Source organism: Lathyrus oleraceus, chromosome 3, assembly GCF_024323335.1.
Source record: "Lathyrus oleraceus cultivar Zhongwan6 chromosome 3, CAAS_Psat_ZW6_1.0, whole genome shotgun sequence".
NCBI classification, from domain to species: Eukaryota; Viridiplantae; Streptophyta; class Magnoliopsida; order Fabales; family Fabaceae; genus Lathyrus; species Lathyrus oleraceus.
The window spans coordinates 41996613-42007066 of NC_066581.1; positions in this window are offsets into that span (position 1 = coordinate 41996613).

Here is a 10454-nt window from a genome sequence, read left to right on the forward strand (position 1 = left end):
GCATTCTACCGAAGATGCTCGAATAATAAAAACTAGGTGTTACATTATGCTTTTAGTTGGTTCTTTTTTATTTCCCGAAGGTAGTGGTTCTAGTATGCATATTATGTATTTACCTTTACTAAGACATGTAGATAGAATAGGAAGTTACAGTTGGGGATCCGCTTGTCTGGCCTATCTTTATAGCCCTTTGTGCAAAAACTCACACAAAGACACATTTGCCTTTTCTGGATGTGCTGTTTTACTCCAAGCATGGGGTTGGTCAAGACTATCGTCCCTAGCACCCATCAACAACAACCATTTCACATTCCTGTATGCATAAAAGTAAGTTGTTTAAATTGCTATATGGTTACTTACTTCGTTAACGATTATTATCTCTAACTAATATTTTTACCTTTTTGGTGCAGATGGTCAGCACGAGGTATGAGTTATAACAGATATCCTAGACATTGTATTACCCAGTATCACAATTTATTGGATCACCTTCGACCGACAGATGTATGGCCATTAACCTTATTATTTTGTAATAATTTGTTAATTTCTTCTACCAAATTTATAATCTAACTTATGTTCACATTTCAGTTCATTTGGCGTCCATGTCTAAATTTGGATCATGACAATGAGGTCAACGCTGAAGACGCAGTCGTATGGACTGCGTGCACACCGATAATAAGATTCACAACTGTGGAGATGCACAACAGCGATCGTGTGAAGTTGTAGTTCAGTATGCACCAAAACATCCCAGATCCCCCAGCAAGCCTAGGAGAATGGCATTTGTGCAAAGTTAACGACCAATGGAACTTCAATCCATGGCAAAGCTTCGCAAGATCTGGGTGTCGCAAATGGAAGCACTGCCATGACCATGTCTTAACTGACGTAGTGATGCCAAATGAAGAAAAACCAAGTCGTACTTATATGGCTTGGTACAGATCGGTTGATTTTCAATTCATCGCTGAGGATATGTACCTGTACGACCCACGCCAACAAACTTACATACAAGACACCTCAACATCTAACCCCTAACAACATTGTCAGACTGGATACACACAACCCCCTGTCCGTCAAACTTTCCGTTCCACAAACACACAAACATACCCAAACATTCCATACACCCAACCCCAATACCAAGAGCATACCCCATACCACCATCAACAAATTGATCATCAACTAGAGACACATGCTCATCTTTCTCAAACTCAAGAGCTTTCCTCCTCTTATCATGATAACTCTTTTGACGACTCTGAGAAGCCTTCATCTTCTCTTGGATCATCTTAATCTTATCCGTAGTCTCTTGAATCAACTCGGGTCCAACCATAACACTCTCCCCCGATTCGTACCAACACAAAGGAGTTTTACACCTTCTACCATAAAGAGCCTCAAAAGGTGCCATTCCAATACTCGAATGGAAACTGTTGTTATACGAAACTCGATCAAAGGCAAGAAACTATCCCAATTCCCTTCTTGTTCCAAAACACAAGACCTCAAAAGATCTTCAAGTGACCGAATAGTCCTCTCCGTTTGACCATCAGTTTGCGGATGATATGCCGAACTCAAACGCAACTTCGTACCCAAAGCACTTTGCAAACCTTCCCAAAATCTCGAAGTGAACCTCGGATCTCTATCCGAAACAATGCTCGACGGAATACCATGTAAACACACAATCCTTCCGATGTACAACTTAGCAAGTCTCTCCATCGAATAATCCATCCTCATCGGAATAAAATGAGCACATTTCGTCAACCTATCCACAACGACCCAAATCGCCTCACAATTACTCAATGTCCTCGGCAAGCCCGAAACAAAATCCATAGAGATCCTATCTCACTTCCACGCGGGAATAGATAACGGTTGCATCAAACCAGACGGCTTTTGATGTTCAATCTTTGACTTTTGACAAGTCAAACATGAATGCACAAATTCCGCTACATCCTCCTTCATACCTTGCCACCAAAACATCTTTCTCAAGTCTTGATACATTTTAGTAGCACCAGGATGAATACTCAGACCACTTCTATGCCCTTCCTCAAGAATCCTCTTTCTCAAATCCGCAACATCCGGAACACAAACTCGATCACGACACCTCATGATACCATTCCCATCAATCTGAAAGTCACCACCTTTGTCTTGATTAATTAATGTCATAACATCGACTAATTTCAAATCTGACTTCTAACCTTCTCTAATCTCGTCAAGAATGCCACACGTAAGCTTCAACATACCAAGCTTAACACACGAAGGTGTCGTCGCTTCACAAACTAAACTCAAATCTCTAAATTGCTCCAACAATTCAAACTCTCGAATCATCAACACAGACATGTGCAATGACTTCCTACTCAATGCATCGGCTATAACATTCGCCTTTCCAGGATGATAATTTAAACCAAAATCATAATCTTTCAAGAATTCCAACCATCTTCTTTGCCTCATATTCAATTCTTTCTGATCGAACAAGTACTTCAAACTCTTGTGATCACTAAACACATCAAATCGCGATCCAAACAAGTAATGTCTCCAAAGCTTCAACACAAACACAACGACGGCCAACTCTAAATCATGCGTCGGATAATTCCTCTCATGAACTTTAAGTTGCCTTGAAGCATAAGCTACCACTTGCCCTTTTTGCATCAGAACACCTCCCAAACCCAACAAAGAAGCATCACAATACACAACGAAAGTTTCTAACGGATCCGGTAAAATCAAAATAGGAGCCGTAGTCAATCTTCTCTTAAGCTCTTGAAAATTCGCTTCGCACTGCGAAGTCCAAATGAAAGCTTAACCTTTCCTAGTCAACTGCGTCAATGGTAACGACAACTTAGAAAATCCTTCAATGAACTTCCTATAATAACCAGCCAAACCAAGGAAACTTCTAATCTCAGCAACAGACTTAGGAGCTTCCCACTGAGATACAACTTAAATCTTCGTAGGATCCACAGAAATACCACCACTCGAAATCACATGTCCAAGAAAACTTACTTCACTCAACCAAAACTCACATTTAGAGAGTTTAGCAAACAACTTCCTCTCTTTCAACACCGATAACACAACCTTCAAATGCTCGGCATGATCCTCTTTACTCTTGGAATAAATCAATATATCATCGATGAACACAACAACAAACTTATCCAGACAATCATGGAAAATTCTATTCATATACTCCATAAATACACCAGGTGCATTAGTCACACCAAAAGGCATCATAGAGTACTCGTAGTGACCGTACCTTGTCCGAAAAGTAGTCTTTTGAATATCCTCAGCCTTTACACGAATCTGATGATACCTGTAACACCCCGATAAAATAAAATAATTATTTAAATTAAGTTAATATATATTTATTAATTTAATTAAATAATTGGAATATTATTGGATTATTATTATTGGAATAATAAAGTTGGAATATATAAAGAGTTCCATTTGGTAAAAAGGGTTTTTCACGTGAAAACCAGAGAAGCGACAGAAAGTGAGAAAAGGGCAAAGAGGAAGAGCAAGAGAGCAAGGGTTGAAGAAAGGAAAAGCTTGAAGCTAAAGGATTTGCCGGATTAACTCAGGTAAGGGGGGTTTATCGTCGTTTAATGGGTATTATGGGTTAACATGTAATGGGTAGTAATAAGCCATTGAATTGACCCTAATTTGGATGATGAATATTGCAAATTGTGATGATCAAATTACGTTAAAAATTGTGATTAAATCTATAATTAGATGAGTTGTGATTTTCTGGACGTGTAGCCGTTTGCGGAATCGAAATCGGAGGTCCGGAAGTCCTCCGACGGCGAAAAATGCGGGTAATTCTGCATTCTGTTCGTGTTAGCGCAGGAACAGCTTTCTGTCTTGCGTTAACCGGTTAACCCAACGCGTTAACCGGTTAACCCAAGGCGTTAACCGGTTAACACTGTTATGATGATTAAAAGAATTTATTTCTGTTCTGCGTTAACCGGTTAACCCAGGGTGTTAACCGGTTAACACTGTTATGAATTATGAGAAATTGCTGTCTGTCTTGCGTTAACCGGTTAACCCAGGGCGTTAACCGGTTAACACTGTTAAAATGTGCCAGGAAACGTGTTCTGTGTTGCGTTAACCGGTTAACCCAGGGCGTTAACCGGTTAACACTGTTGGAAAAGTGGAAATTTGATATTTAAATATTGTGGACATATTTGATGATTGGCCTATATCGGTGGATGATATAGTAGGGATCATTTCCCGTTGTTTTGAGCAGTAGGGGTATTAGTAGAGTGTGCTAATACTGTAATTATTATTTGGCATGACATGATATGATTCTGTGATAAATATGCTGATAATGTATGATGGTATGCATAATGCTGTGAATATATCTATTATGTATGCAATTGTGAATGGACTGTTTATGGCTTAGAGTGTGAGCATATGTCCATTGTGGATTGTTGTTGATGTTGCATGCTAGGTGATTTAGCGTGCATAGTATGGCCTTTATGGTGGTAGCTAATTCCCATGGTGAGGAATTAGTGAGTGAGTTATTGTGGATTGTTGTTGATGTTTGCATGCTAGGTGATTTAGCGTGCATAGCATAGCCCTTGGGGTAGCTAATTCCCATGGTGAGGAATTAGTGAGTGAGTCACTAGGTCTCAAATGAGTGGGACTAGTGAGCTTGGTAGCCGTATCTGGATTTGATCGGTGAGGTTGAACTATATGTTCACAAATAGTCGGTACCGCATGCATGGAGTCTCATTGCATAATGTATGTATGACGTATAATATGAATGGATGTATTCCAATATTATACGTGTGTTTTGTGTTGTGTTGTGTTGAGTATGATTATGAGTTGATGTTGCCGTTGCTGAATGTGTGATATGATTAGGGTGATGAAATGTGTTAATTTACTTAGCATTACATGATATTTTATAATGCTTATTATATCGATTGAGGAACTCACCCTTACAACTATGTTTCAGGTAACGAGCAGTGATTGAGTAGAAGCTAGTGCTTGAAGTCTAGTGTAGTTCCTTAGTGGGTCATGCTCTGGTAGATGTAACATCGGGAAGGGATGTTTAATCTGTTTTCAATTGTGGTTGTTGAACAGTTTTACATGTAATGTGATTACATGGTTTGCATGATTGATTTGATTTCTATCCGCTGCGGATTGTGCAATGCCTTGTTTTGATTAATAAATGAGCATGACAAACTATTTTGATGAATGGTGTGAAGTGTCAAGTGTGACACCCTTAAATTGCATATCTACTCTGATTTATATTTTGTTGAGTTAATTAATTATTGGGGTATTTTAGAAGGGTGTTACATTAGTGGTATCAGAGCATAGTCGGTCGAGTCGAGTCGTAATTATTCTGTTTCCCTGTACGTGATAGGTGTTGTGTAACCCCATCAGTACTTATTGTTTTAGCTTGTTGGGTTTTCAGAATAGAGATGGCTGGAAGAGGTAGAGATGATGCTGCGATTGCTGAGGCTCTGGGTATGCTAGCTGGAGTACTTGGAGGAAATCCGAATGTTGTGGGACTGGGAGCTGCTCGTCAACTGAGTGAGTTCCAGAAGAACAATCCTCCAATGTTCAAGGGAGCATACGATCCAGATGGTGCTCAGAAGTGGTTGAAGGAGGTCGAGAGGATCTTCCGAGTGACTGAGTGTGCCGATAACCAGAAGGTTAGGTTCGGTACGCATATGCTGTCAAAGGAAGCAGATGATTGGTGGGTTGCTGCCCGCACTGAGTTGGAAGCTGCTGGGAGTGCTGAGATCACTTGGGCGGTGTTCAGAGAGAGATTCCTGAGGAAGTACTTTCCAGAGGATGTCAGAGGAAAGAAAAAGATAGAGTTCTTAGAATTGAAGCAGGGCAACCGGTCTGTTACTGAGTATGCTGCTAAGTTCACAGAGCTGTCGAAGTATTACACTCCCTATGATGAGGCTACTGGGGAATTTTCAAAATGTGTGAAGTTTGAGAACGGGTTACGTCCCGAGATCAAGCAGGCTATTGGGTATCAGCGGATTAGAGTGTTTTCCGACTTGGTTGACTGTTGCAGGATTTTTGAACAGGATACCAAGGCCAGAGCGGAGAGCTATCAACAGAGGGTTGATAGGAAAGGCAAGAATCAGAATGATCGTGGGAAACCGTATGCAGCTGGCAAAGGTTTCCAGAGACAGAGTGGGATGAGGAGAACTAGTGGGGGAGACTCCAGTGCCCCTGCTAAGTGTTTCAGATGTGGTCAGGCTGGACATCGTTTCCATGAGTGTACCAGTGCTGAGAAGAAGTGTTTCAAGTGTGGCAAAGGTGGTCACTTGGCTGCAGAGTGTCGGTTGAAGACTATGACTTGTTTCAACTGTGGAGAGGTGGGTCATATCAGCCCACAGTGTCCTAAGCCAAAGAAAGAGAACCAGTCGGGAGGCAAGGTCTTTGCTTTATCGGGTTCTGAGACTTCTGCAGATGATCGTTTGATCCGAGGTACGTGTTATATTAATAGCTTTCCTCTTGTGGCTATTATTGACACAGGTGCGACTCATTCCTTTATATCTTTGGATTGTGCTGTGAAACTTAAATTAGAGATATCTGAGATGCATGGGAGTATGGTGATTGATACTCCTGCGAAGGGTTCAGTGACTACTACTTCAGTTTGTTTAAATTGCCCTTTGAGTATTTTTGGTAGAGACTTTGGGATGGACCTCGTGTGTTTTCCACTAGTGCAGATTGATGTTATCCTGGGTATGAATTGGTTGGTGTTTAACCGAGTTTATATCAACTGTTTTGATAAGACTGTGATCTTTCCTGAGATTGAGGAAGGAAAGAGTTTGTTTCTATCAGCAAGGCAGGTGAATGAGGCGGTAGCAGATGGGGCAGAGTTGTTTATGCTGTTAGCGACTTTGGAGGCTAAAGATAAACTAGTGATTTGTGATCTAGCTGTGGTGTGTGATTTTCCTGATGTGTTTCCTGAAGAAGTGAATGAATTACCGCCAGAGCGTGAAGTTGAGTTCTCGATTGATTTGGTACCTGGTACTAGGCCGATATCGATGGCTCCGTACCGTATGTCTGCTGTTGAGTTAGCTGAATTGAAGAGTCAGCTGGAAGATCTGTTGGATAAGAGATTTATTCGTCCGAGTGTGTCACCGTGGGGTGCACCAGTGTTATTGGTTAAGAAGAAAGAAGGTACTATGAGGTTGTGTGTGGACTACAGGCAACTGAATAAAGTGACGATCAAGAATCGGTATCCTTTGCCGAGGATTGATGATTTGATGGATCAGTTGGTTGGTGCGAGTGTGTTCAGCAAAATAGACTTGAGATCTGGGTATCATCAGATACGTGTGAAAACTGAGGATATTCAGAAGACTGCTTTCAGAACAAGGTATGGACATTATGAGTATTCTGTAATGCCTTTTGGTGTGACTAATGCGCCTGGAGTATTTATGGAGTATATGAATAGGATCTTCCATCCGTACCTAGACAAGTTTGTTGTGGTGTTTATTGACGATATTTTGGTGTATTCGAAATTTGAAGAAGAGCATGTTGAGCATTTGAGAGTGGTTTTAGAAATTCTACGAGAAAAGAAGTTATTTGCTAAACTGTCCAAGTGTGAATTTTGGTTAGAAGAGGTTAGTTTTCTTGGTCATGTGATTTCAAGAGGTGGTGTTGTTGTTGATCCTTCTAAGATAGAAGCGGTATCTAAGTGGGAAGCTCCGAAGTCGGTTTCGGAGATAAGGAGTTTTCTTGGACTTGCAGGTTATTATAGGAAATTCATTGAGGGATTTTCTAAGTTGGCGTTACCGTTGACGATGTTGACTAGAAAGGGGCAAGCGTTTGTTTGGGACTCAAAGTGTGAAGAAGGTTTCCAAGAGTTAAAGAGAAGGTTAACTACTGCTCCTATTCTGATATTACCAAGTTCATCGGAACCATTTGAGGTTTACTGTGATGCTTCATTGTTGGGTTTGGGTGGTGTTTTGATGCAGAATAAGCAGGTTGTAGCTTATGCTTCGAGACAACTGAAGGTTCATGAGAGGAACTATCCGACACACGATTTAGAGTTGGCAGCTGTGGTATTTGTTCTGAAGTTATGGAGGCATTACTTGTACGGGTCAAGATTTGAGGTTTTCAGTGACCATAGAAGTTTAAAGTATTTGTTTGATCAGAAAGAGCTGAATATGAGACAGAGGAGATGGTTAGAGTTTCTGAAGGATTATGACTTTGGGTTGAATTACCATCCGGGTAAAGCAAACGTAGTGGCTGATGCATTGAGTCGGAAATCATTGCATATGTCTATGTTAATGGTTAAGGAATTGGATTTAATTGAGCAGTTTAGAGACTTGAGTTTGGTGTGTGAGAGTACTCACAATAGTGTTAAATTGGGAATGTTGAAGTTAACGAGTGGTATTCTGGATGAGATTAGAGAGGGTCAGAAATCCGATGTGCTTTTGGTTGATAAGTTGACTCTAGTGAATCAAGGTCAAGGTGGTGAATTCAGAGTTGATGAGAATGGTGTTTTGAAATTTGGTAATCGGGTGTGTATTCCGGATGTTACCGAACTTAAGAAGAGTATTCTTGAGGAAGGACATCGTAGTGGCCTGAGTATTCATCCTGGGGCTACGAAGATGTATCATGATTTGAAAAAGTTATTTTGGTGGCCGGGAATGAAAAGAGAAATTGCGAGTTTTGTTTATTCTTGTTTGACTTGTCAGAAGTCAAAGATTGAGCATCAGAAGCCGTCTGGGCTAATGCAACCGTTGGCTATTCCAGAGTGGAAGTGGGATAGTATCAGTATGGATTTTGTTTCTGGTTTACCGAGGACAATTAAGAATTTTGAAGCTATTTGGGTGATTGTTGACAGATTGACAAAATCGGCTCATTTCATTCCGATCAGAATGGATTATCCGTTAGAGAGATTAGCCGAGTTGTATATTGAGAAAATTGTAAGTTTGCATGGTCTTCCGTCGAGTATTGTTTCGGACAGAGATCCTAGATTTACATCGAAGTTCTGGGAAGGTTTGCAGAGGGCTTTGGGAACTAAGCTGAGATTGAGTTTTGCATATCATCCGCAGACTGATCGTCAGACTGAGAGGACGATTCAGTCACTGGAGGATCTTTTGAGGGCTTGTGTTTTGGAAAAGGGAGGTGCTTGGGATTGTTATTTACCTTTGATTGAGTTTACCTACAACAATAGTTTTCATTCGAGCATTGGTATGGCACCGTTTGAAGCTTTGTATGGTAGGAGATGTCGGACACCTTTATGTTGGTATGAGTCCGGTGAGAGTGCTGTGGTTGGACCGGAGATTGTTCAACAAACTACGGAAAAGATTAAGATGATTCAGGAGAAGATGAGGATTGCTCAGAGTCGTCAAAAGAGTTATCACGACAAGAGGAGGAAGTCACTTGAGTTTCAAGAGGGAGATCATGTGTTTCTTCGTGTTACTCCGATAACTGGGGTTGGTCGAGCTTTGAAGTCGAAGAAGTTGACACCTCGATTTATTGGTCCTTATCAGATTTTGGAGAGGATAGGGGAGGTAGCCTATCGTATCGCTTTACCGCCGTCACTTGCGAATTTGCATGAGGTTTTTCATGTGTCTCAGTTGAGGAGGTACATTCCTGATCCGTTGCATGTGGTCCAAGTAGATGATGTACAGGTGAGAGATAACCTGACTGTTGAAACATCACCTATGAGGATCGAGGATCGAGAGTTGAAGCAGTTGTGGGGTAAAGAGATTGCTTTGGTAAAGGTAGCTTGGGGAGGACCAGCAGGTGGCAATGTGACTTGGGAACTTGAGAGTCAGATGAAGGAGTCTTATCCAGAGTTATTCGCTTGAGGTATGTTTTCGAGGACGAAAACTCTTTTAGTGGGGGAGAGTTGTAACACCCCGATAAAATAAAATAATTATTTAAATTAAGTTAATATATATTTATTAATTTAATTAAATAATTGGAATATTATTGGATTATTATTATTGGAATAATAAAGTTGGAATATATAAAGAGTTCCATTTGGTAAAAAGGGTTTTTCACGTGAAAACCAGAGAAGCGACAGAAAGTGAGAAAAGGGCAAAGAGGAAGAGCAAGAGAGCAAGGGTTGAAGAAAGGAAAAGCTTGAAGCTAAAGGATTTGCCGGATTAACTCAGGTAAGGGGGGTTTATCGTCGTTTAATGGGTATTATGGGTTAACATGTAATGGGTAGTAATAAGCCATTGAATTGACCCTAATTTGGATGATGAATGTTGCAAATTGTGATGATCAAATTACGTTAAAAACTGTGATTAAATCTATAATTAGATGAGTTGTGATTTTCTGGACGTGTAGCCGTTTGCGGAATCGAAATCGGAGGTCCGGAAGTCCTCCGACGGCGAAAAATGCGGGTAATTCTGCATTCTGTTCGTGTTAGCGCAGGAACAGCTTTTTGTCTTGCGTTAACCGGTTAACCCAGGGCGTTAACCGGTTAACACTGTTATGATGATTAAAAGAATTTATTTCTGTTCTGCGTTAACCAGTTAACCCAGGGTGTTAACCGG